We start from the raw sequence: 24,178 nt of genomic DNA on the forward strand, positions 1-24,178 counted from the left end.
GCAACAAGACAGACCCTTCCCTCCAACATGCAATTGCTAATCAGCAGCCCCGCCGCCGCCGCACACTCCAACCCGAGCGCAGCCGGCTGGGGGCTGCGTGTGCCTGCGCCGCTTCTCCCCACCGAGGAAAGGGCCTTTCCCGGATGGCAGGGCTGAGCCAGGGCTCCCGGGAGCTGCATTCCCCCCCCCAGCTAAACTCCAGCAAGCGAAGCCCGCCAGGCTGCCGGGCGCAGACTTACCTTGGCACCAGGCCTGCGAGGGGGGCCGGGGCTGGCTGGGGGGGCCACCCCCCTTGCCTCCCGCAGGCAAGGCTGGGGATTGCGGCGGCGGCTGCGGCAGTCACCGCTGCTCCATGAGCCCGGCTCTCCCGTGCGTGCAGGTGGACGCGCCTGCCTCCCTCCTCCGGGGGGTGATGGAGCCAGCGCTTCCCCGCGCCTCTCAGCGCCCGCGGCTCACAGCAGCCCCCATGGCCCCGCAGCCATGCCGGGGACGCTGGCCGCCCAGTCCCCCCGCCCTCTCCGGCTTGCAGTCACCCGGCGCTCGCCGGCTGCCCCCCTGCTCTGCTGCGGGGGGGTGGCTCCCTCCGCCTCCTCCTCCTCCGCCGCGGCTGTTTCTTCCTCTCCTCCTCCTCCGCCCCCACCCAGGTTGCTTTCTCCCATTCAGAAGGTGCCTACAGCGCTGCTGTCGCCGCTGCCATTGTTTCCTCTGCCGCTGGACCCGGCTCTCTCTCTCTCTCTCTCCCCCCCTCCCACCACCACCTTGCTGTCCCCGGGAGCGCGCAACGCGCGGCCACCTGTCATAAAGGGCGCGCACCCCCGGCGCTGCGGAGCGCGCCCGGGCGCTGGTGCACGCAGCGGAGCCGGAGGGAGCGCGCGCGCGCGCTCGCGCTGCGAGGCTACCCTGACTGGTTGCGTGAGCAGTGAGTGTGCACGGCTGTCCCCTGGGGGGCGGGGGCGTAGAAATCAGTGAGTCACAGCTAGGGTGAGGGGAGCCTGAGGAGGCCAGGGGATTTAAACCCCCGTGGAAAGGATGGAGGCACTTGGAGGAGAGGTGGCTGTCAGGGCATCATGGCCCAGATGCCACGGGATTTTTCCCTCACTCCTTCCCCTTCCCTCCCCCCCTGCACAGGAGTGTGTCCATAGCTGTAGGGCTGGAAGGTGAGGGACCTTCCTGCAGAACTGGCTCTTTCCCCCCTATGGTCCAGAAAAGTAGCTAACATAATTGGAGAAGGGCTGGCCTCCTCTTGGGAGGTGCAGGACAGAGCAGGCTCCCCCCACTTCTTGGTAAGTGTGGCCATCGGACTGGCCAGAGAAAGGTGTAAATCAGGCAGGCAAGCAAGCAAGGCTTCCTCTCCTCAGCTTTTTGATCTGAGGAAGTGGGTCTGGCCCACGAAAGCTCATCATCTAATAAACCATCCTGTTAGTCTTTAAAGTGCTACATTGTCCTGCATTTTGCTTCCTCTCCTCAGTGTGAGTTGATGCCAGTTTGCATCACCCTCTCCTGTCCCACCTGGAGCACACACACTACTCACTCTTCCCCTGCAAGAACCACTTGTGATTCCACTTCAAGGCCCTTATGTGCTCTGCAACTACACCCCCAAAAGCTAAAGCTATCTGCTTCACTAGTTCTGGACTCTACATCAATTGTGCTGCCAATTCTTCTCATTCTGATTTGAAGTATCCTATTCCACGCCTGAGCTCACCTTCAACCTCCATTTCATTTCCCACCCACCCATGGCTACAGCTCTGTCAATGCATCTCAATCCTAATTTACAGCATTCTTTCCTATTCCAGTCCTAGATTCCCACACACCACTCTTCCAGTGCATCTGTACTCTGGAAAAACAACAGGCGTGTTCAAGGCAGATATATTGCTTCCCCATAAACCCAAGACTGCCCCACATATAAAGTTGTGCCAAATTTAAAGAGTAGTGAATTGTTTTTCCACTTGAGAAAGCTGATGTATGCATTATTGCATCTTAGCACTTTTGATGCAAAATTAGTTCTATGAGGGCAGAATAGGGTGACCATATACTCTACTTTTATAGGGACAGTTCTGATATTCAAGCCTTTTTCTACAATCACTTTATTTACCCACCACCACCACTACTGTGCCCCAGTTTCCATTGTTCACACTTATCTGGTCACCCTATGTTAGAACAAGTATTAAAAAACACACACCCTGTAACTGTAAGAAAGTGTATTTGCATTTTTGGCAAAATAAAATTCCATCCTGAATTTTCAAATGGAAAAGTGAAAAATCCCAGCACTTCAAAAAGCAAAGTGTTTGTTTTCAATCAGTATGAACACTGTATGGTTCTCTGTATCTTTTCTGCATTGCATATGTGGCCAAGAATTGTTGACAGCGGTCACCAGAAAAACAGATTTGGCAGGTTTCCAGTTTTGGTGACTCCTGGCTGTCCACAGCACTTTCCTTGCCAAACCTTAAAAGTGTAGACAGCCTAAATTCTGGCCTCACATGTGGTTGAGGAAAAGGTGCAGACCTGACAGTCCTTGAGAGTTAAGTTCTATTTATCATCACAAAAGCTTTAGAATGGCCCCAGGAGCCTGCTTCAAGTCTGGCCTAGTGGGACTCTCAGTAGGGACATTCTCCATGAATTGACCTCTTTTCTGAGACTGGCAAAGGAGCCAACTGTGATGGTTTTTGTGATATGGACACCTATTCACTGCAGTTGGGAAGGGTAGCCCATATCCTGCTTTAGATCGGTACAGATAAGAACTGTGGAGCCAGAGCCTAATAAAGAGACTTGTTACGCCTGTCCATTTTCCTACAGCAATAGCCCTAGTTCCTGTTGTTGTTAAGTATACAAAGAAACCTATTGGAATTGACATAGCCCTGTTCTTCACATATTGGAACATCTTGATTCAGTGGAGTTATTGATAACATCATCCTCATAGTGCATGTGATCTGTGCAGAGTGTCACTGCATAGGGAAATAAAGGAATATAGAAAAAAATGCATAAAGAGGGTAAATCAGGTTTAAATTACAAAATAAAAACAATATTTGCAGTAACCACAATTGTGGGTTTTCCAGTAAGGTAATTTGGATAAAAAGGGTTCTGAAAATGAAAATCCATTAGTCTATCTGCCAAAATCATGAGGGACAACATGTTCATGAAGACAGATTTGAAACTAAATTAGGGACCTCTTGAAAATCAGGAACAGCACATTGATGATATAATTATTATGGTACTTCTTGAAAGGGTGGGAAGGTGGAGAGAGAAATCATTCTCTGCAAAAACAAAAGATAAGCACTATATAAAAATAGGTAGGGAGGTCAATATTTCATTTGTACAAGTCAACTTTTATTCTGCAGTAGTTCTTCTGCAGGAGGAATTAAATGACACACTGTCAGGTAGTTTACATTGAACATTTAAGCACTGCAAACATTTATATGTGGGCAAGGAAGGATAGTCCATTAGGAATATAAGTGTAATTTTTTGTAAGTTGTATGCATTCTCTTGTAATACTATGAACCCAAACAAAAGCATTACAAATCAAATCCATCAATTTATAGTTTCAGCATCTAAAGGGAGATAAATACCACAAGAAAGCAAATCAGATAAATAGTGGAAAATATTTTCAGACATTTTAATTATCCAATTATTAATATGCAAAACACTTCTAAAATATATTTTAACTGTTTGTGTTCATTACAATTAAGAGGTTGCTTTATTTTTCATCATTGTTTATCACTATGTATTAATATTCAGTTATGAGACATTACCCCTTATCTCATTTTTGTTTGTTGTTAGGGGAAAGATTTCTAATGCCCTGGCTCATGTTGGACAGTACCTTATACTACAAGTGGTCACATTTACTTCAGTGGGCTCCTATATGGAATAAGAGTCAACTCAATGGGAGTAAGGGCATTGGTTTTCAACCTGGAAGGGTCGCAAACAAGTGTTTTTGGGGGGTCATGACCACCAGGCTCCTTTTCATATTGCAAAATGAAGGCAGTGTCACTTGTATGGAGAAAACTGAGAATCACTGAGAATCAGAACATGGCCCTATATATTTAGTTAATTTAAAATAGATGCATCTGTTTTCACAGGACCATGTAAATAGCTTCAGCACTATTAGCGCTAAGCCTATGTGCAGCACTATTAGCAATGAAACATCTGCAGCATGGCTAGACACAGCATATCCTGTAACTAATGCACTGGGAAGTGAAGCATGGATCATTATTACAATTTCTGACCCACAAGAAAGTTTTAGTCAGTAGAAAATGGGTCCGGAAGTAAGCATTTTAAATGTTATTAATTAAATATTGAGATATTCACCAGATTTAATTAAATATTTTATTGCTTTTGAAAGTATGTTAGTACCAACCTGTTCCTTATGGAAGATTCCCAGTTTCCTTATATTTCTACTTCCAGTTTTCACAAAATTCTACTGCCACCTTCTCATAATAGTCAAATATATTAAATCCAAACAACACTATTTAATAACATGATGGTTGTGATTTTAAAACACAAACATCAGGCCACTCAAAACTGTGGTTCTTATAGCACTTGCAGCTGGAGCGCTTGGTGCATCTGTAGTAATAAAAATATAATACTGCTTAGCCCTTTGTATAGTGCTGTATCATCAGAACACTTTACAAATCGACCAGTCTCCAACACCTTTCTGATAATTTTGTACTAACTTCTGGAAGCATGCATGATGTTTCAGCTGTTGTACACCTATAACTGAGTCTGTCCCCTCTACTATAAAATTCATGCTCTAAAAATGTTATCTCTATTTGTAGAAATGCTAGCAGATATGTTAAGTAATTTGACCAAGGCCACAAAGCAATTCATGATCAGAGCTGAGATTAAGTATACATGAAGTCCTGGTTCCCAGTCCTGTGCTCAGTAATTCTCTCAAGTATAATTATTGTGCACCAGGATCAAGATACAGTTGCAGTGTGAATTATTACTTTTAGTCCTCTAGATTTTGCACATTTGAAATCTCACCCATAAATGTGTTCTTTTCTCCCCATTTAATTTCATTGATAGATTTAAAGAAATATAAAATGAGTATCAGGAGCACTGCAGAGTCACAAGGGAAAGTGACAGTGCATCTGGTAGTGCTTAGTAAAATAAACACATTAGAATTTGTTCATTACATCACTCACTCATTTAAAAAATATGTTCTGGTTGGTTTTCATCTTCAGTCATTCCTTCCCCTGCATAACTTCATTTCCCCCCATACAGTCACATACATGCTGCTACCTTCAAAGTGGCATTGGAAAGTAGGGATGTGAATATTTAACCATTAACCAGTCAACTGGTAAGCATCACCCAATTAAGGTTAACTGGTGAGTGCTGGAGCAGCTCCCCACCTGCCACAAGCAGGGAGTTGCTCCAGACCACTGCAAGGGTCTGCTGCAGACAGAGGCTGCTCCGGCCAGGCTACTGGGTCAACCCCTGCCTGCAGGGTGGCCTGGCCTGATGCAGGCAGGGGATGTTCCACCCCAGCAGGTGCAGCCCCTGCCCCCCTGCCGGAGGAGGGGGAGGAGGGTGCTTTAAACAATATGTTTAACCAGTTAACCAATTAAATGGGATTTTACATCCCTCGTGGAAAGAAGCAAGCAAATCTGGCAGCTTCTCTGCTAGGCCATGCTGCCAGCAATTTCACATGCATTGCAAAGGCACATTGCATGCTGTGGAGGTGCACCTTACCAGGCGCAGAACATTTGCAAACAGCAACACTAGATAACCAATATCAAATTTGGCACTTACTGAACAACTTCTGTAGCCTTTAAGAATGAGAGATAGTGATAAGGTTATGCAGGGAAAGCAGAGTATAACCAACTAGATGAGGTTAGAGGCATGGGAAGAGCTTTCTTGCAGATGAAGAGTTCTGTTCAATTAAACAAACATTCTGTCTGGCTCCAGTTTAGAAAGTGATGACTAAGCTATTAAGTATTCACGTATTTATCAGGAACACAAATACAAGGCTCAGTGACAATCCTCAGGCTATGGTTTCGGTGTAGCATCTTGGGTTTCACTCATACACCAGCTAATAATTTAAGATACTACAGTAACGTCGTAAATGAAGTATTAGCAAATCAGCAGCATCTAATTCCACACAGCAGTCTTGAACAATCTTAAAAATTAACTATCTGTGGACAATGATCTTTTATGTACTGCCATAAACAGATGTAAAAAGTGCAGAGTCTTGCTGGAAGTGCAGCTACATGCCTTAGGTGGATATTAATTTTCCAGACTGTCAAATAAGAGACTCAGGTGTGAGAACAGGGTTCGGAGAACACTCTTCTTGGCAGGAAGAGACCAACAAAACTCAGAGCAAAGAACGGTGTCAGTGCCATTCACTGTTCACCCCACCTTGGCAGTACCTTGTAGTTACAACATCAGGCCCCTACACAGGGAGGGTGTAGGGTTGCCAGGTGTCCGGTTTTGAACTGGAGAGTCCGATATTTGAGCTTTCTGTCAGGGAAACAAATTGAGAAAATACCTGATATATAATGAAATAAGTTGTATTATTATCATGAGTATCAGTGCATAGTTGCGTACTGCCTGGCTGGTAGACTTGCTCATGCTGCATGAGCATGTCTAGCAGCCAGGCAGAATGCAATTACGCAGTGGAGGGGGGAAGGGGGTGGGGGAGGAGGAGCGGGAGGGATGGAATCCCTGGGGCTGGACTCACCCATGCGCTCCGCCGGGACCGTGTGCGGGACGGGCAGCGACGCGGGATCTGCGTACGCCCGGGCCAACCTTGCTCCCTGCCGGCCGGTTCCCCCCTTGCCAGCCCCGCTCCCCCTGACCTCTTCCCAGCCAGCCCTGCTCCCTGCTAGCTGGTTCCCCTCCCCCCGATTTCTCCCAGCCAGACCCATTCCCACCGACTCACTCCCGACCAGCCGGTTTCCCTCCAATCTCCCCCACCAATCCCGCTCCCGACCAGCCCTACTCTGCATTGGCCAGTCGGTTCTCCCCCGCCCCAATCTCCTCCAGCCAACCCCACTCCTCTCGACCAGCCCTGCTCCCCACTGGTAGGTTTCCCCCCGATATCCCCTGCCAGCCCTGCTCTCCCGACCTCCTCCTGGTCCGCCCTGCCCCCTGCTATCTGGTCCCCCCCCCGATCTCCCTCAGTCAGCCCCACTCCCCCCCAGCCCCCTCCCGAACAAGCCCTGCTTCCTGCCAGCTGGTTCCCCCCCAATCTCCCTCAGACAGCCCCGCTCCCCCCCCCCCCGATCTCCCGCGTCAGCCCCACTCCTCGCACGATCCGTTCCCTGCTTCTCCCCTCTCCCCCCCACCTCTCAGATCAAGTTGTCTGGTAATTTTGTCGAAAACATATGACAACCCTAGGTGGGTGTGAATGTACCTCACCCATGGCCCCCCAAGTAAGCATTCTCTGGCCAGCTGGAGGGAAGGCAAGAGCAGCATGCTGCCTGAGCCTCCCTCCCTCATGCTCCAGCCCAGCCAGGGGAAAGCTGGGGCTGATCTCCCCCACTTCCCCCTGGAACATGGCCCAGCCCCACCCCCAGCCTTGCTCCTGGGGTGTGGGGGAAATCAGCCCCAGTCTTCCCCAACCAGCCAGAGCATGGGGAAGGGAGGTATGAACAGCACGCTGCTCCTGCCTTCCCCCAGCTGGCTGGAGCATGCTTACTTGGGGGACCATGGAGAGGTGCATTCACAGCCTTGTGGTCCACATTAACAAAAAAAGCACCCTCTCCCCAGAGAATTTCCTCCATACAGGCCTGAGTTTGCATTGTAGCCAGTAGCTATAAATCCCATTTTTACTTTAGTCTTTGAATAGTTAACAGTACCATGCAATTTTAAAATAAGTAATGTTCCTACTCGTGCTGATTTAAATGTGTGAGGTGGAGGAATTAAGCCCCTTAACTTCCATGCTCACTCACAAAGGCAGTGAGGTTGATAGTGGAATTAGTTAACCTTTCAAGAATTCTTCCAAAGTTCTTCTAAATTGAATAGATGATGACTGAAATTCCCCCCAAATCCAACTTCCCCCTCAAATAATCCATCCCCTTCTGATCGGTACTCCTGCTGTGTACCATTTGTAATCCCCAGAGTTTGAGAATCATTATCAATTCTCACATTACCAGTTTGAAACAAAGCAGACTCTTGACCCTACAGCAGGGGTTGGCGACATATGGCACACATGCCATAAGTGGCACGCAAGATGAATTTCAGTGGCACATGCAATGAACAGGCTCCTCCTTGCCCCGCCTCCCCATAATGGGGAGCCCATGCTGGAGATCCAGCATTGTGACCCCCGCAAGATGCCAGTGCCAGCTTTCTGCAGGGGAAAGAGGAAGCCCCGAGGCTCCATGCCAGATTGCAGGTGCTGCTCCTCCTCTCCCCATAGCAGCACACGTGCTGCCTTATCTACCCTACTTTCCCCCGTGCTCCAGGAAGGTGGGACATGGGAGCTGCACAGCCTCCCCCTGACTGGGAACCCAGGGCAGGAGAGCAAGCAGGGTGTGCGGTGGAGAGAGCCCCTCCCCACCTCTCGGGAGAGCAGCGCGTCCCAGGACAGGAGGGTACGCTGGGGCATGCCCCTTCTGAAAGGTTGCTGACCCTTGCACTACAGACTTTTAGGCTTTTTCCACCTTACCTCTGAAATCAGACCAGCAATAGCCCTGGTTAGTGCTATTGCATTCCTCCCAACTAGCTGGGACAGAGCAGAATACAGCCATCAGGGCTGGGTGAGGAGTGTGAGGCACTTGCCTCAGGTGCAATGCTGAGGGGGTGCAGAAAAGACAGCTACTACCTTCTCTTCGCTCGTGCCTTGCGCCATGTCAGCACCCCCGTCCATGCCAAGGACGGTGTTGCCTCAGGAGCCAAATTAGCTAGTTAGGACTCGGATAGCCATATCAGATTATGACTATTCTGTAACCTGTGTTGGAACACATCTGAATTTACCTTAGGGGCAGCCAATTCTAATGTCTTACGGATGCAGCCTTGACCAGGATAGGTGCTCGAAGATCTGTTACTGACCATCAAGACTGCATTTGCGACCTTCAACTTTGACAGTCTCAACTGCTGGCCCATCCCAAAGGAATAATGTTTTTTCTACATAGGGGCCTGCCTTGGAGCCAGCATGACAGGCCAGGGCTAAAGCAGAATGAATTAGGCCCATGTCATGGAGGAGACACCCTATTTAAAAGTAGGATGCTGTTGTTTGTGAGGGTGCAGGGGCATCATTGGGGGAAGCTTGGAAGTTTGAAGCTCTGAATTTCATATTGAGATGCTTAAGAGCTGTGTCTGGGGCTAGGGCATGCACTTCAATGACAATGGAGTTTGTGCTGCTCCCAGCTTTGCCTTTGGGGGCATGGAATTTGTTTATAAAAACAAACAAAAAAAAATGCCTAGAGGGCTTAAGTTACTGAGATGCTAAGTAGGGTGACTATTTCCCTATGCTGAATACAGAGCACCTGGTAAAATTACCCATATTCAAGCAAGTTCAATGGTAATCAGTCAGAACTATGCAGTACAAACATTCAAATCAACATCAAGTTGACTGAGCCCCTGTTAAAAAGAAATACTGTGTCTCTTTATTTACCTTCTTAGCCTTAGGGTTTGCTCAGGGAGAGATGGCACACACTCATTCTGGTACACGCATGGCCCCACAGTATGCTAACATCTTTATGGCTGACCTAGAACAACGTTTCCTCAACTCCCATCCCCTTTTACCCCTTCTCTATTTATGCTACATCAATGACATCTTTATGATCTGGACGCATGGCCAAGAAACACTGGAGATATTCCACAGAGATTTCAACAACCTACACCCCACCATCAACCTCAGCCTGGACCATTCTACATGAGAGGTCCACTTCCTGGACACCACAGTACAAATCAAGAATGGAAAATTAGACACCACTCTCTACAGAAAACCCACTGACTCATACAGTTACCTACCTGCTTCCAGCTCCCATCCATAACACACCATACGATCCATCGTCTATAGCCAAGCCCTTCACAACCGCATCTGCTCTAATCCCACTGACAGAGACCAGAAGCTTCAGGATCTCTACCAAGCATTTATAAATCTCAACTACCCACCCGGAGAAATAAAAAAGCAAATTGAAAGAGCCAGACGAATACCTAGAAACCATCTACTTCAAGACAGACCCAAGAAAACCAACAATAGAACACCACTTGTCATCACCTACAACCCCCAACTTAAACCTGTCCAACACTTTATCAATAAACTACAGCCTATACTGGAACAGGATACCATACTCCAAGAGGCTCTGGGAGACAGACCCAGAGTCTCCTATAGACAACCACCTAATCTCAAGATGATTCTTACCAACAACCACAGGACATACCACACTAATACCAACCCTGGTACCTTCCCTTGCAACAAACCCCGTTGCCAGCTTTGTCCACATATTCATTATGCTGATACCATTATTGGACCTAACCAAGTGAGTTATAAGATCAAGAACACATATTCCTGTGCATCCAGAAATATAATTTATGCTATCATGTGCCGAAAGTGTCCGTCTGCTATGTACATTGGACAAACGTCTCAGACACTTCGCCAAAGGATTAATGCCCACAAAACAGATATCAGACAAGATCACAAAGAAAATACAATTTCTTGCCATTTTAACCAGAAAGGACACTGTCTCAACGACTTAACTACCTGCATTCTGCTACAAAGACCTTTTACATCTGCACTTGAAAGGGAATCCTCTGAACTGTCATTCATGCTAAAATTCGACACTCTCCGGGGGGGATTGAACAAAGACCCCAACTACCTTGCCCATTGCAAAGATAGCTTCCCCAATTATCACCTCTAATACCATTAGCTCACAGACATCTACCTTTCCCCACCTCTAATATCATTAACTCACAGACACTTACCTTCCTTCCCTCCCACCCCGCATCCCCCTTCTGTTCTGAAAAGTGATTTGTCCTTTTCATATGTGTTCATTTTTTTTAATTGTATCCTTTGGTATATATGGTTGTGACTATTTTCTTCCACTATTTGATCTGAGGAAGTGGGTCTGGCCCACGAAAGCTCATCATCTAATAAACCATCTTGTTAGTCTTTAAAGTGCTACATAGTTCTGCATTTTGCTTCATTCCCATACACCTCTCTCACATGGGGATGGGATGTGGCTGACTGAATTGACCAAACCCTCCCTATCCAGTGCTCTCTACCCTACATGCCTGGCCATTCCCCCCGGAAGGAACCTGATTCTCCAGGTACCTGGCACTGCATCTTTTCCAGAAAACATGAAGGGAGCATGCAGGATCACAGCCCCCTTCCCCCCCCCCCATTTGTTTCAGGGTTCACTACAGAATAGCAAACAGCAGCCTTTCCGCACTGTCTGGGAGGGGAAGGAGCGGAGCTGCTTCCAGTTAAGGGGCGGGGGGGAGGAATGACCTGGCCCATGTTTTTCCAGATGTCATCTTTTCCCTCCCACCCTCTCCAGTTCCATGTGGTTAAAAGCAGCTTGTCCCTTCCTGCCCACAGAGTGTAGAAAAGCAGTTAATACCTCTACCTGCTGCTGGCCACCAATAGAACCCAGCCTCCTCCATTCCCCTGGCTACGGTGAGGGCAGGAAAAGGTTAAGCCCTAAGGGTGTGTCTAGACTACATGCCTCCTTCAACGGAGGCATGTAGATTAGCCAGATCGGAAGAGGGAAATGAAGCCGCGATTAAAATAATCGCGGCTTCATTTAAATTTAAATGGCTGCCCCGATCTGCCGATCAGCTGTTTGTCGGCAGATCGGGGCAGTCTGGACGCGACGCGCCGACAAAGAAGCCTTTCTTCATCGGCACAGGTAAGCCTCGTGAAACCAGGCTTACCTGTGCCGATGAAGAAAGGCTTCTTTGTCGGCGCGTCGCGTCCAGACTGCCCCGATCTGCCAACAAACAGCTGATCGGCAGATCGGGGCAGCCATTTAAATTTAAATGAAGCCGCGATTATTTTAATCGCGGCTTCATTTCCCTCTTCCGATCTGGCTAATCTACATGCCTCCGTCGAAGGAGGCATGTAGTCTAGACACACCCTAAGTGTGCATTGAGCACCAGGGCTCAAAGAACTTGCCTAAAGGATCGTCAGCTAACCCAGCCAGAGAGGTGGGTCTGTAGGAGATGGTGTCTAGGGGACAGAGCAGCCCTATGTTCATTCCCAAGGGGTAGGACTTAGAATGGGGGCAGCATGTGAAGAAGATGGTAAGTGTCCCTGCCTGTGGACCTGCAAGGTTGGGGCACAAACAAAGAAGGGATACCTGCAGAAGGTTTAAATATGGGACTGTCCCTTTAAATACAAAGTCTATTTACCAAGATGAGATCAATTTTGTTATCAGAGATTTGGAGAGGTCTATACAGGGTAACTTGCCATTTCAATATCGCAGTTCCCCAATCTGATTGTTTATAGAAAGACTCATCTCTAAATTGCTACCCTGAAACACTGGGATAAAGGTCATTTGCAAACTGTTGCTATGAGTGAGCCTGAAACAAATCTTTGTAATGCGTCCACTTGTAGGAGTCAGGGAATTCTCCTCTCTTCCCTCTTCCACATTGAGCTAGGGATATTAAGGACTAGTCGACTATCCAATAAGCAAATGTGATTAGTCGATTCCCTCAGATAGAGACAGCAAAGGGAGGAGAAGAGGGGGCACTTCAAAGTGGCAGTGCTACACAGCTGAGCCTGGGATCCACTGTGTGCTGCTGCTTTGAGACACTGAGGCAGCATTAAAAGAGGCAGCATCACACAGCTGATCCCAGGATCAGCTATGCGGCACTGTCACGTGTGGAGCCTGGGGTCAGCTGGCAACTCCCCAGCTGATCCCAGGTTCCAGCACGACATTTCCCCCAACTGATCCCGGGTTCCACTGAAATGCCACGCGGAGCCCGGTATCAGCTGAGGCGTCCCCAGCTGGCTCTGTGTGGCATTTCAAATCAGTAGCAAAGCATGGAGCCCGAGGTCTGAGGGGGACTCTAAGTTCCCCACTAACTCCAGGCTCCATGAGGGTGCTTCTGCTTTGAATGCACAAGAGTCCCCACTGGGGAATGCGAAAGTGCCTATCAACTAGTTGAGTAGTCGATGAAAATTCCATCGACTACTCGACTAGTAAATGAACCGTTGCTTAACATCCTTACATTGAACAAACAGCGCCGTTGCCCCACTGAATCAAAACTTATATAAGCAACATGAGCACAGCAGTGCAAGCTACTGTCCTCATTGTTTTAAGTCACCTTGCGTGTGTGTTAATTTACAGCCTAGCTAAATGAGATGTGGAAAAGGAGAGGTATTTTACATTGCACGGTAACAGTTCTCAAAGTTTTGTCCCTATGTGTGCGATGGGCATGGCCCTGTGTACTCTTGAACAGAGGGTTTTGTTTTGTTAGCAATGCTAGTGGATCCATGCCTGCCCTATGTGCCTCCTACTCTAGTACAAGAGCATAAAAGGAGGTGCAGCCCCACACCATTCCAATCAGTTCCTTTTCAGAATGGTAGACCTCAAAACACAACACAAAGGAAGATGGATAATGGAATACCAATGGGGACAAAATGTCTTTAAGAACTGTAATGCAATATTCTACATGCTAGCATGAATGTCATAACTGGGATGTGCTCATGTAACATATAATTGGAAAGGTTGTGGTTTACTGACTAGGATTATCTCATTTGTATGCATGTATCATTTTTGTATATGAAATTAGGAACATTGACCTGTGAATATCTATTTCATATTTGTTGCTTTGAGTCACTCCCACTGCTCACACCTCATATACTACAATGGAAAAGCCAGACAAGGCCACTTAGTAGCCTATCAGCTACAACAATGAACTGTGAATTATAGGCTACTAGATCTTGAAGGGACCTCAAGAGATCATCAAGTCTAGTCCCCACCAAGATCCATCTCGACCATCCCTGATAGATGTCAGTCTAACCTGCTCTTAAATATCTCCAGTGATGGAGATTCCACAACCTTCTTCGGTAATTTATTCCAGCATTTAACTACCCTGACAGGCAGGAAGTTTTTTCTTATGTCCAACCTAAACTTCTTTTGCTGCAATTTAAGCCCATTGCTTCTTGTCCTATCATCAGAGGCCAAGGAGAACAATTTTCCCCCCTCCTCCCTATAACACCCTTATAGATACCAGAAAACCACCATCATGTCCCCTCTCAGTCTTCTCTTTTCCAAACTAAACAAGCCCAATTCCTTCAGCCTTACCTCACTTTCATAATTTTTGTTGCTCTTCTCTGGACCTTCTCCAATTTCTCCACATATTTTTTGAAATATAGTGCTCAAAACTGGACACAATACTCCCATTGAGGCTTAATCACTGCAGAGTCGAATGGAACAATGACTTCTCGTGTCTTGCTCACAACACTCCTGTTAATGCATCTCAGAATCATGTTTGCTTTTTTTCACAACAGTGTCACACTGTTGACTCATTTAATTTGTGATCCACTATAATCCCTAGATCCCTTTCTGCAGTACACTTTCCTAGACAATCACTTCCCATTTTGTACGGGTATGTCTACACACAATTTTTATTTTGGGAGATGGATGCAAATAGAAACAACAACAGGAAACTTGGAAATGGCAGAGGTGCTTAATGATTTCTTTGATCGAAGTAGTTTTCTGAGTTGTTGTTATTTGCCCCTTTCTAGTCTTCTGAAATCTCTCCTGTCTTCCATGATTTTTCAAAGATGATAGCTAAAGGCTCAGATACCTCCTCTATCAGCTCCTTGAGTATTCTAGGATGCATTTCATCAGGCCCTGGTCACTTGCAGACATTTAACTTTTCTAAGTAATTTTTAACTTGTTTTTTTTTAATTTTAACTTCTAAACCTACCCCAAGGCCATTTCCACTAGCCTTCATCATGTTAGGCATCCCGTCACCATCCATCTTTTTGACAAAAAAACGAAACAAAGAAGTCCTTAAGCACCTCTGCCATTTCCAAGTGTCCTATTATTGTTTCTCCCTCTTCACTGAGCAATGGGCCTACCCTGTCCTTGGTCTTCCTCTTGCTTCTAATATACTTGTAGAATGTCTTCTTGTTACCCTTTATGTCTCTAGCTAGATTTAGCTCATTCTGTGCCTTTGCCTTTCTAATCTTGCCCCTGCATACCTGTGTTGTTTGCTTATTTTCATCTTTTATAATTTGACCTAGTTTCCACTTTTGTGTGACTCCTTTTTGATTTTTAGATCATAAGAGATCTCCTGGTTGATCCAAGATGGGCTCCTGCTATACTTTCTATCTTTCCTTTGCAGTAGAAAAGTTTGCTTTTGGTCCCTTAATAATGTCCCGTTAAAAAACTGCCAGCTCTCTTCAGTTGGTTTTCCTCTTAGGCTACATCTATACTGCACCTCTCTTCCACAAAAACTTATGCAAATGAAGCACAGATTAGCATATTGTCATGCTTCATTTGCATAATTAATTAGGGGCCATTTTGGGGCAAAAAGGAGCTGTGTAGACGGCTAAAATCAGATCAAGAACAACTTCCTCTCTAGTAGCTTTCTCAACCTTCTGAAATAAAAAATTGTTTCCAACGTAGTCCAAGAAGTTATTGGATAATCTGTGCCCCGCTGTGTTCTTTTCCCAACATAGATCTGGGTAGTTGAAATCCCCCATCACCACCAAATCCTGTGCTTTTGATTATTTTGTTAGTTGTTTTTAAAAAAAAAACATACAACAAAAACTTCATCTAGCTCTTTTGGATGGGTGGGCCTTCCTAGGAACCCCTCTACTCCATACTTCTATTAACTCATGGCTGCTGTAGAGCAGGGGTAGGCAATAATTTTCACAAGGGGGCCACTTCATGAATTTTGGTATGGCAACATGGGCCAGCGGGCAGGGCCTTGGGCGGAAGAGGTGAGGTTGGGGGCTACAGCAAGAGAATGAGTGAGAGAGAGCATGTGTATGAGACAGACTTTGTGATACAGATTGAGTATGTGTGGCAGAGACACATTGTATGTGCTGGCTGCTGCTGGGTAAGTTTCTGAGAGATGCTACACTCTGTCTCTTTAAGACAGGGAAAGCTGTGCTGCTCTGTCATCTCCCTCCTCACCCAATCTGCAGAGATGGGAGAGAGAGAGAGTGAGCACACAAGCACTGAAAGCTTAAGAGGCAGTGTGCTGTTTCTAAGACAGGCAGGCACTCCTCTTAATCACTTACCATCCTTGCTTCAGACTGGAGCATCTCCGCTTTGTGTCTCCCTTTCCTCGACCCCTGCCCTGCGGAGATTGGTTACGGGGCAATGGGACACCCTGACTTCAGCATTTACTTTTTCCCTCCACCCTCCTTCCCCACACTACTCTGCACAGTTAGCAGGAGACTCCTGGGAGCAGCTCAGCTGCAGAAGGGAGCAAGGTGGGGGCAGAGGCAGCTGAGCACTCGCTGGAAGTATGGATCTCTGCTAATCAGCTGAGTGGGCCAGAGAGAAAACTGCTTGGCAAGTTGGATCCAGCCCCTAGGCCTGATTTTGTCCACCCCAGCTGTATAGTCAGGTGACCTGGCCTGATGCTAACCTGCATCTTGGACTGTTGAACTGTTCCATAGTGGAGTGCAGGGAAATCAAAGGTTTCCCACCTTTTGGAAATTCTATATAAGCAGGGAAGGAAAACAACAATGGGTGTTCAGCTGGCTTTTACACAGGCCTGGTAAACTACGGCCCGTGGTCCAGATCTGGCTCATCAAGCCACCATCTGGCCCGCGGAGGCAGTGGGCAGACCAAGGCAGGCTCCCCTGCTTGCCCCGCAGCCCAGCATGCCGCTCAGAAATGTGGCTGTGGGACATTCTCTCTGAGTCCAGAGGGGAGAAGGAAAGATTCAGACACCGCTCCCGCCCCCAGCACAATCTGTTTGGCCGGTTTCTTGACAGACACTGGCCAATGGGAGCTGCTTGTTTGAACAACAGCGCCACAACGCACAACCCTCTTGCCCACTCACTCAAGCTCATGACCAAGCAGGCAGAAACATTTTACACTCTGCAAGCCTTCAGCTCTGCAGGCAGGCAAGTCTTCTGGCGAGAGCCTGCCTCTGGCACTCCAGCCCCTCTTCCCCAACCCTCTGCCCCACACTCCTGCCCCGCTACTCCACCTGCACGCATACCCACTCCCAGATCATAATCCCCTCCTATCCTACGTCACATCCCAAAACCCTGCACCCCAGTTCCCTGCCGTCGGTCACAACCACCTCCTTTGTGCAAACTCCCTCCCAGACTCCCTTCTCCCTCCTGCACCCCAATCTCTTACCCAAGCTCCCTTTGCACCCAACCTCCATCCCAGACCCCGCATCTCTTCCATTAATACCATGGAAGAGTGCGGCCCTCGACCACTTGCCAAAGCTTGGGAGCGCTCCCCCCCCCCCATTAAAAATTATTGCCATCCCTGCTTTTACATCTGCCTTCCCACTCCAAAAAGATATTTGAAAATACCTGAGAACAAAAGACTGGAGTGGGGAAGGGAACAACTGCTGACCCAGGCTGGAACAATTTGTCTGACCCATAAAAGAAACTGCCTGGAACCAGAGGTACCGTATAGGGGAGACAGGAGGAGTCACATGCCCCCCAAATGCCCTGAGCAGGAGGGGTGGGCTGGCTGGCAGCCAGTGGGGAGAGGAGGCTGGTGAGTGTTGGAGGGGCCTGGCTCCCCAGCACTCACCAGCATCAGCAAGGAAAGAGGTGCAAGGTGGCCCCAGCTGCTTTGCTCTCCCATTCTGGGGGGAGGGAGCAGGATTACCCCTGCACTCCCCACCCGGAGTGGAGTGACACATCAGGGGAACAAAGCAGCTGGGGCCACCTTGCTCCACTAACCCTTCCATTACTGGTGAGTGCAGGGGTGGGGAGGCAGCAGACCCCTGCCATCGGCACCAGCCCCAGTAACCTCCCAGGCCACTTACACTGGGGGAAGAGGTAGGGCAGGGAGAGAGCAGTTGTCCTGGCCCTTCTCTGAGCTGAGGGGGTGTCCATGGCCTGTGCTCCCTCCACCACGCCCCCTCCCCCCAGGTATCTCCTGACCAGTTTTCTCTGTCTGGAGCAATACTTAGGGTGAGAAATGCTAATTGTAGCAGGGTCATCCTTTGGGGGATGCAGGGTCTGGGACACTCCTCCCCCCACTGCCCCAGGCCACACCCCACCTCTTTCAACCCCATCCCATCCCCATTCCACCCCTTCCCCCCAAACTCCCTCCCCTGAGTGATGCGGCCCAGGAGCCTAGTGGAGGGCCTCATACTAACCTCAGGGGTCGGGCCTGTCCGCACACTCGCCAGCAGCAGGAAGCAGAATGACCCCACCTCAGCCCACTCCGCTCCACAAGCTACCAGTCGCATCACTCACCTCCTGCCACCAGTGAGTGCAGGGCAGATCCATTCCTTCCCTCAAACCTCCTCTCCCAACTGACACCGCTGGGAGCCAAGAGAGCAGAGAGGGCTGGGGTCAGGTTGCTCTGCTTTCCGCCATCACCATCAGTGAATGTGGGGGGCAGGCCTGATCTCAGCTACCAGCACCAGGTCCCCTGTTAGTAACACAGGCCACCCTGCCCTGCCTCAAAGCCTCCTATGGCCAGGATGGCTCTTAGTTGTAGCCAGTTTCTACAATGCACTGAGAATAACAAGCGTGCTCGTTTATTTTACTGACATGGCCTTCTTTGTTCTGTGTATTACCACTTTAAATCTACCTTCTAATTTTATTTAATAAACTTTTCTTGTTTATAATCCAGTTTATGTAATTTATAACTGGCAGGGGGTGGAGGAGAAGCTGTGTATACCTCCCATTGAGGAAAAAAGGCACATTTCATTTAATTTTGGGTTTGTACCCCAAAAAGATGGGGGTGGTGAACATCTGGGTGCTGGAGTAAATCCCTGAAGCTGAGACCTCCCAGAGTTGGTTTCAGGGTCTGTATCTGTAGCTGAGTGTGGCCTGTGGGTTTTGTTAGGCCACATCTACACTGCATGGCTATTTAGGGATACAAGCTGCCCGTTATTTTGAAATATTTTTCAAAATAATGGGAGAGCTATTTCGGCATCCTGGTAACCCTCGTTTCACAAGGGTTAAGAGATGTCTCAAAATAGCACATTATTTTGAAATTCAATCGAAATAAGATACACAATTTGCATAGTGCAAACAGTGTATCTTATTTTGAGTTTAGGGTGCTGTGTAGACGCACTGAGAGACCTGGCTCAGCAAGGCCAGGTCACAGGAGGCCCAGGCTGGCAGAGAAAAGAAGCTCAGGTGATATCCCAGGGGTGTCCACTGGGCACAAATTCCATTTATTGTGCCAGATAAGTAAACGCTCCTTCTTTCAACAGTGTGCCTGTGACAGTTATTTACACTGGGTTTGATAGTACATAAAAATGATTGTATTAAGTATAAGCAGTAGGATTTAAGTGGCTGTAAGTGAGAACAGACAAAGCTAAGTAGATTACACGTTTAAAAGAAAAAAAATGCATAGCTAATTCTAATACGTATCACAAACTTACTGCACTCACCCTAAAGCTGTTTTTATTTCAGCTAAGTCTTCAAACCAGGGAAGCGCCCTCTCCCTGGGGTCTCTGGTTCATTTTCTTGGGCGTGCCTTGTGGCCGAAGACCGAGAAACTGCTAGCTTCCCATTGTTTTAGAGATTCCACTCTGGGCAGTAATTCTGTTTCTAAATTCCAGTTACTTGGTCAGACCCTACCAGCTGGGGTGGTCACAGGACTTCCTAAGACCAACCACTGCTTGGACTCAAAGAACAAAAGAGGCTGTTTATAGGTGATTATCTAGACATCGAAGGGCCCCAGCATTGGAAACAACCTTGATGGCTTTCATTTGCACATTTAAAACCCTAAAACATCCCATACACCATGTGTCTCACTTTACACACAAACACATACGCAAACACTCAGCGGATTATGACAGTAAGATTGATAGGTTACATGAGGCAATTTGTCCTAAGCAACTTTGAGTTATTCATATTTGTGTCCATAAGTCCATTTCAGAAAGCGCGGGGGGGGGAGGGGGGGGTGTCAGTCCCTGTGTACACAGTATGTGAGGAGACTCCCAAGTAGTTTCCTGTGGAGGAGGAGGATACAGTACAGAGTGTAGAACATTTTCACCAAACGCTGCATCCACCCTGCAGACATGCATTAAGGCATAATCCTGTGAAAACGTGTGAAGGGAGGACTAGGAGACTGCCTTGCAAATGTCTTTGATGAGTACCTTCCTAAAGAGGGCAATGGGAGTCTATTAAATTCCTGTTCCTCACTCCACTAGGGCTTGAGGAGGAAGATGCACCGTAGTGTTCCAAAATGTACCCTGACACTCAGTCTCCTCTCAGACACTAACTCTTTGGCCTTCTTGGCAAAAGAAACAAAGTCTAGGGAGAAACCTTGATGGGCTTGGTCAAGGTAGAAAGCCAGGGCTCTTTTTCGACCCAGCAGAAAGAGACACGTCTTTTATGGGTGAGTGGGACTTGGGGTAAAAGACTGACAGTTCCTGATTGATGTGGAACTCTGATCACATTCTAGGGAGGATATGAGGGCAAGAACTCACAATAGCTTTGTCCGCATAATACATGACAAGTTGTGGCTAGGGTCAAGCTGTGAGGCAACTAGCTCCTATTCCTTCTGGCCTAGGTGACTGTCACAAGAAACAAAATCTTGACGGACAGGTGAAGCAGCAAGCATGGAGGTTAGCAGGAGTTACTCTTATGCATTAAGCACTAAACTGAGGTCTGAGTGTTATATATAAAACTAAGTGTTCCCCCAGAAGGAACAGGTTAAGGAGACCCATAAGCAATTTTGTTGTTATAGGACATGTGAAGGCTAAGTAACTCTCAATGAGTAGAAGCTTCAGGGGGTAGCTGAATTAGTCTGTTACAGCAAAAAAAGAACGAATGGCCTGGTAGCACTTTATAGACTAACAAAACATGTAGATGGTATCATGAGCTTTCGTGGGCACAGCCTGTTATCTCAATAAGTAGGATGCCTGGATGACAGCTAAATGAACCTTGACTGCAGGCTGAACCCAGCAATTTCAGATTTAGTAGGTATTTAAGGATGAATGTGAAAGGAGAATTGGTGGAAAAGAGAGAGCATTGGGCAGAGCAGATCAGGAATTGCTTCTACCTGCAGGTAAGTTCTTCATGTGTTGGGTTTCCTGCTATTTAAACAGCACCTACTCACCTTCCGATTATTCCTGTTTTAGGCCCAGGAATCACCAAGGATAGGTTGGGGGTGGGTCATGGAGCCTGACTCCTAGGCCAGGAGATCTGATATTAGAGGGAAATCAAAGTGCCACCAGGTGAGTCGGTGCTGAGAACCACACGTTTCAGTCACATTAGGGCAGGGGTGGGGAACCTCAGGCCTGGGGGCCAGATGTGGCCCTCAGCATACCTGAATCTGGCCCTCTGCACTGTCACACTCCAGCCTCCCACCATGGGGCTGGAACACTCAAAATCTACTAGCCTGGGCCCCCACTAGGCTCTGGTGTGCAAGAGAAATGTGGGGAGTGCTTTTCTCCTTCTCAGATGGGGGCCATGACTGTGAGGGTTAGTTTCTTTTTCTCTTTTTTCTGTGAGTCAGCAGACTCCAACCCAATAAAGGTTCCTGACCCCTACACTAGGGTCATGAAAATGCTTGCTGGTTTCTCTTGATTGATCAAGGCTTTGTAAATCAGTGGAGTTGAGGGGGAAGTATAAGAGACACACTTCAGCCAAGGGACAAAGTGTACTGGAGTTGTGTTTGTCCGCCCCTTGACAAGTGACTACATTTCAAGTTGGAAGGTATGGCAAAGTGGTCTACCTGTGGAAGACCCCAGCTAATGCAAGTATCTCAAAAGACCAGAACAGTCAGTTCCCACTCTTGGTCCAAACGCAAAATTCTACTCAGCCAGTTTCTATCGGCTGAGATTACAGAACACAGTCACGCTGCAGAGATAGCTACGTGCAGGGCTATGCACCACTTCCATATCTTCATTAACTCTCCGCATGAAATATAGGGCTTTTGTTTCTCCTTGTCTTTTTACATGGGCACTCAATTGTCCATCACCACTTCTGGTCAGAGGTAGGAAGTGAAGCAGGAATAGCAGACTACTTGAAGTTCAAGGGTGTTGCCATGTAGCAACCACACTCCAGGAGCCCATCTGCCTTGGGCTGTGTGATGCTGTAAGTGAGGCCCCCAGCCTCAAAGGGAGGCATCCATAGTAACGGTATGTTGGAGGTTGCTGTGAGAAGGAGGTTCCCACACAGGGAAATCTCCAACTGAGAGAATCAAGTATTGGGTGAGATACTATCACCTTCTAGGACAGCTTGAGCTTGTGGGAACATAACACAACACACAACACACACCACCACACCACACCACACCACAAAACATATAACAAAACATAACATATAACACAACACACAACACATCACATAACAACGGCCGTATGTTGGTCTTAAGCCAGGCTTGAAGACACCAAGAGTAAAGTCTTCCATAGGAGGGTCATGAAGGTTGCAGGCTGCCATGTGACCTAAGGCCTGAAGGCAAGCCGTTGCCATGGTTCCTCAGCTCTGCTGCAACATGGAGACCAACTGAGATGTCATGGTAAACTTTTCTGTAAGTTTTAGATGCTGCAGAATTTAGGGTGGGCCTGACAAAAATCTATGCATTGCACAAGCATCAAAGTTGATTGCTCGACATTGAAGCAAAGGTGTAGGTCCTTGGTAGTGAAATAGTACTAGGTCCTGGATTCTGAAGAAAGAATAGCCCCTGGGGAGCTAATCATCCCGACAGGGGAAAAACTATTCCCAGCCACAAACAGTGGGCCTCAGCAATGGAAAGCGCTATCAAAGACCCCCTGCGTAGTTGACAGGCCAGAGGGCAAGATAGTATAAGTAATGTTTGGGCCCACTACCAACTTGAGGCAGCGCCAGTGCACTGTACATGAAAGCGGGCAGCCTGAAAGCTGAAGGCAATGAAGCAGTCCTCCAGGATCTAAAGATGGCTCATGTGACCATCCTGAAGAGTTTCATGTGAATATGTGTTTAGAATCTGTCCTCTACCTTCCTCCCTTTTTCTGGGGGAACAGAACGTACTTGAGTAGAAACCCTTTCTGGTCAAGTCTGGAGGAATGGTGTTGACTGTCCCAGGCTGCAGGAGGGATTCCATCTCCTGCTTTAGCAGCCTCTCATGTGAAGAGTTTCTAAATAGGGATGGGAAGGCAGGGCTGATGAGAGAATGGAGCTGAACATACTGGGTTACAGAGCTGAGATCCCTTCCAGTATCCATGTAGCTGAGGTGATGACATACCATCTATAGTCGTAAGTAGCTGTGTCACCCCTGCCCTGTCACCAGCAGTGCCCTTCACAATGCCTTGCTGCTATAGTCTTCAGCCTGGGCTGCTCACAAACAGCTTCAGCATGTAAGTCACTCCCTGCATTATGTGAGAGTACTGCAGCCAACCAGTCAGAGCTGGGATATTGCCAGCTTCCGTTATTCTGCTGGGTGACACACTCCAGTCCAGGATCTTCCCTTAGAAATGTATGTTTTCAAATGACATAACTTTGCATAAAGATTATTATGATAGTGTGTAGGGAGTGAATACAGGGGTGTATTCCATCACAGTAATTTGCCCCCTAGGCTGAAGGAAATGGATAAGGTAGTCTCTGTAGGGTGGGCAGATGGAAAGCTTTTGCAGCTGGGGAGGGTTCCTGAGCCTCAACTAAGTTGTCAAATGGCCATTAGATGGGGTAACCAAATAAGAAGTGATAAAGAATGGGCCTTTCTTGTGTAGCCTCCAGCTTGCACCTGATAGTACACTGGACAGCAGCACTGCACTGAGATTCACTGAATGTTATCTTTGTAGATGGTATACAGATGCTGAGAGAGTATAGTGAAGTCCTTCAGCATATGCAGAGATCCATCCATGATGTCACTAAAGGATTTAGTGAAGGACACCTGCACAGTATTTTGCACCAGCCTGTGCAAGCTAAGAAATGTGTAGCCAGGTGGAAGACCTAGCACTTGTATAGTGGGGGCACAGAGAACCACTGAATGAAACTATAAACCCTGTATATGATGGGAACCACTTCAAGTCGGGGTCAGCAGCACTCCCCAGCACACTTAGTTCCAGCATCTGTACCTGACTTATCTATAGCAGTGACCACAGAATGGTGGGAGGCCATATCCACTGTGTCAAGGGAGGTCCAGAGCGAGGCTTTGGCTATTTTATGATGCTCTGTAATAAG

The 24,178-nt window shown here is 47.7% G+C and overlaps 1 protein-coding gene and 1 long non-coding RNA gene across 17 annotated transcripts in view; one reads left to right on the forward strand and one right to left on the reverse strand.

Moving 5' to 3' along the window:
- The window catches only part of NEXMIF (neurite extension and migration factor), a 292,741-nt gene extending 291,449 nt beyond the window's left edge, over nt 1–1,292 (reverse strand). For 11 of the 16 annotated variants that reach the window (XM_006136182.4, XM_075940882.1, XM_075940886.1 and 8 more), the window contains exon 1: nt 240–1,292. The gene's annotated coding sequence lies outside the window, so the exon portion shown is untranslated. The remainder of the gene's footprint in view (nt 1–239) is intronic. The other 5 variants (XM_075940888.1, XM_075940887.1, XM_075940883.1 and 2 more) reach the window with 1 other exon arrangement.
- The window catches only part of LOC142831230 (uncharacterized), a 65,097-nt gene that overhangs the window by 224 nt on the left and 40,695 nt on the right, over nt 1–24,178 (forward strand). The window lies entirely within an intron of this gene.

Source organism: Pelodiscus sinensis, chromosome 13, assembly GCF_049634645.1.
Source record: "Pelodiscus sinensis isolate JC-2024 chromosome 13, ASM4963464v1, whole genome shotgun sequence".
Classification (NCBI taxonomy): Eukaryota; Metazoa; Chordata; order Testudines; family Trionychidae; genus Pelodiscus; species Pelodiscus sinensis.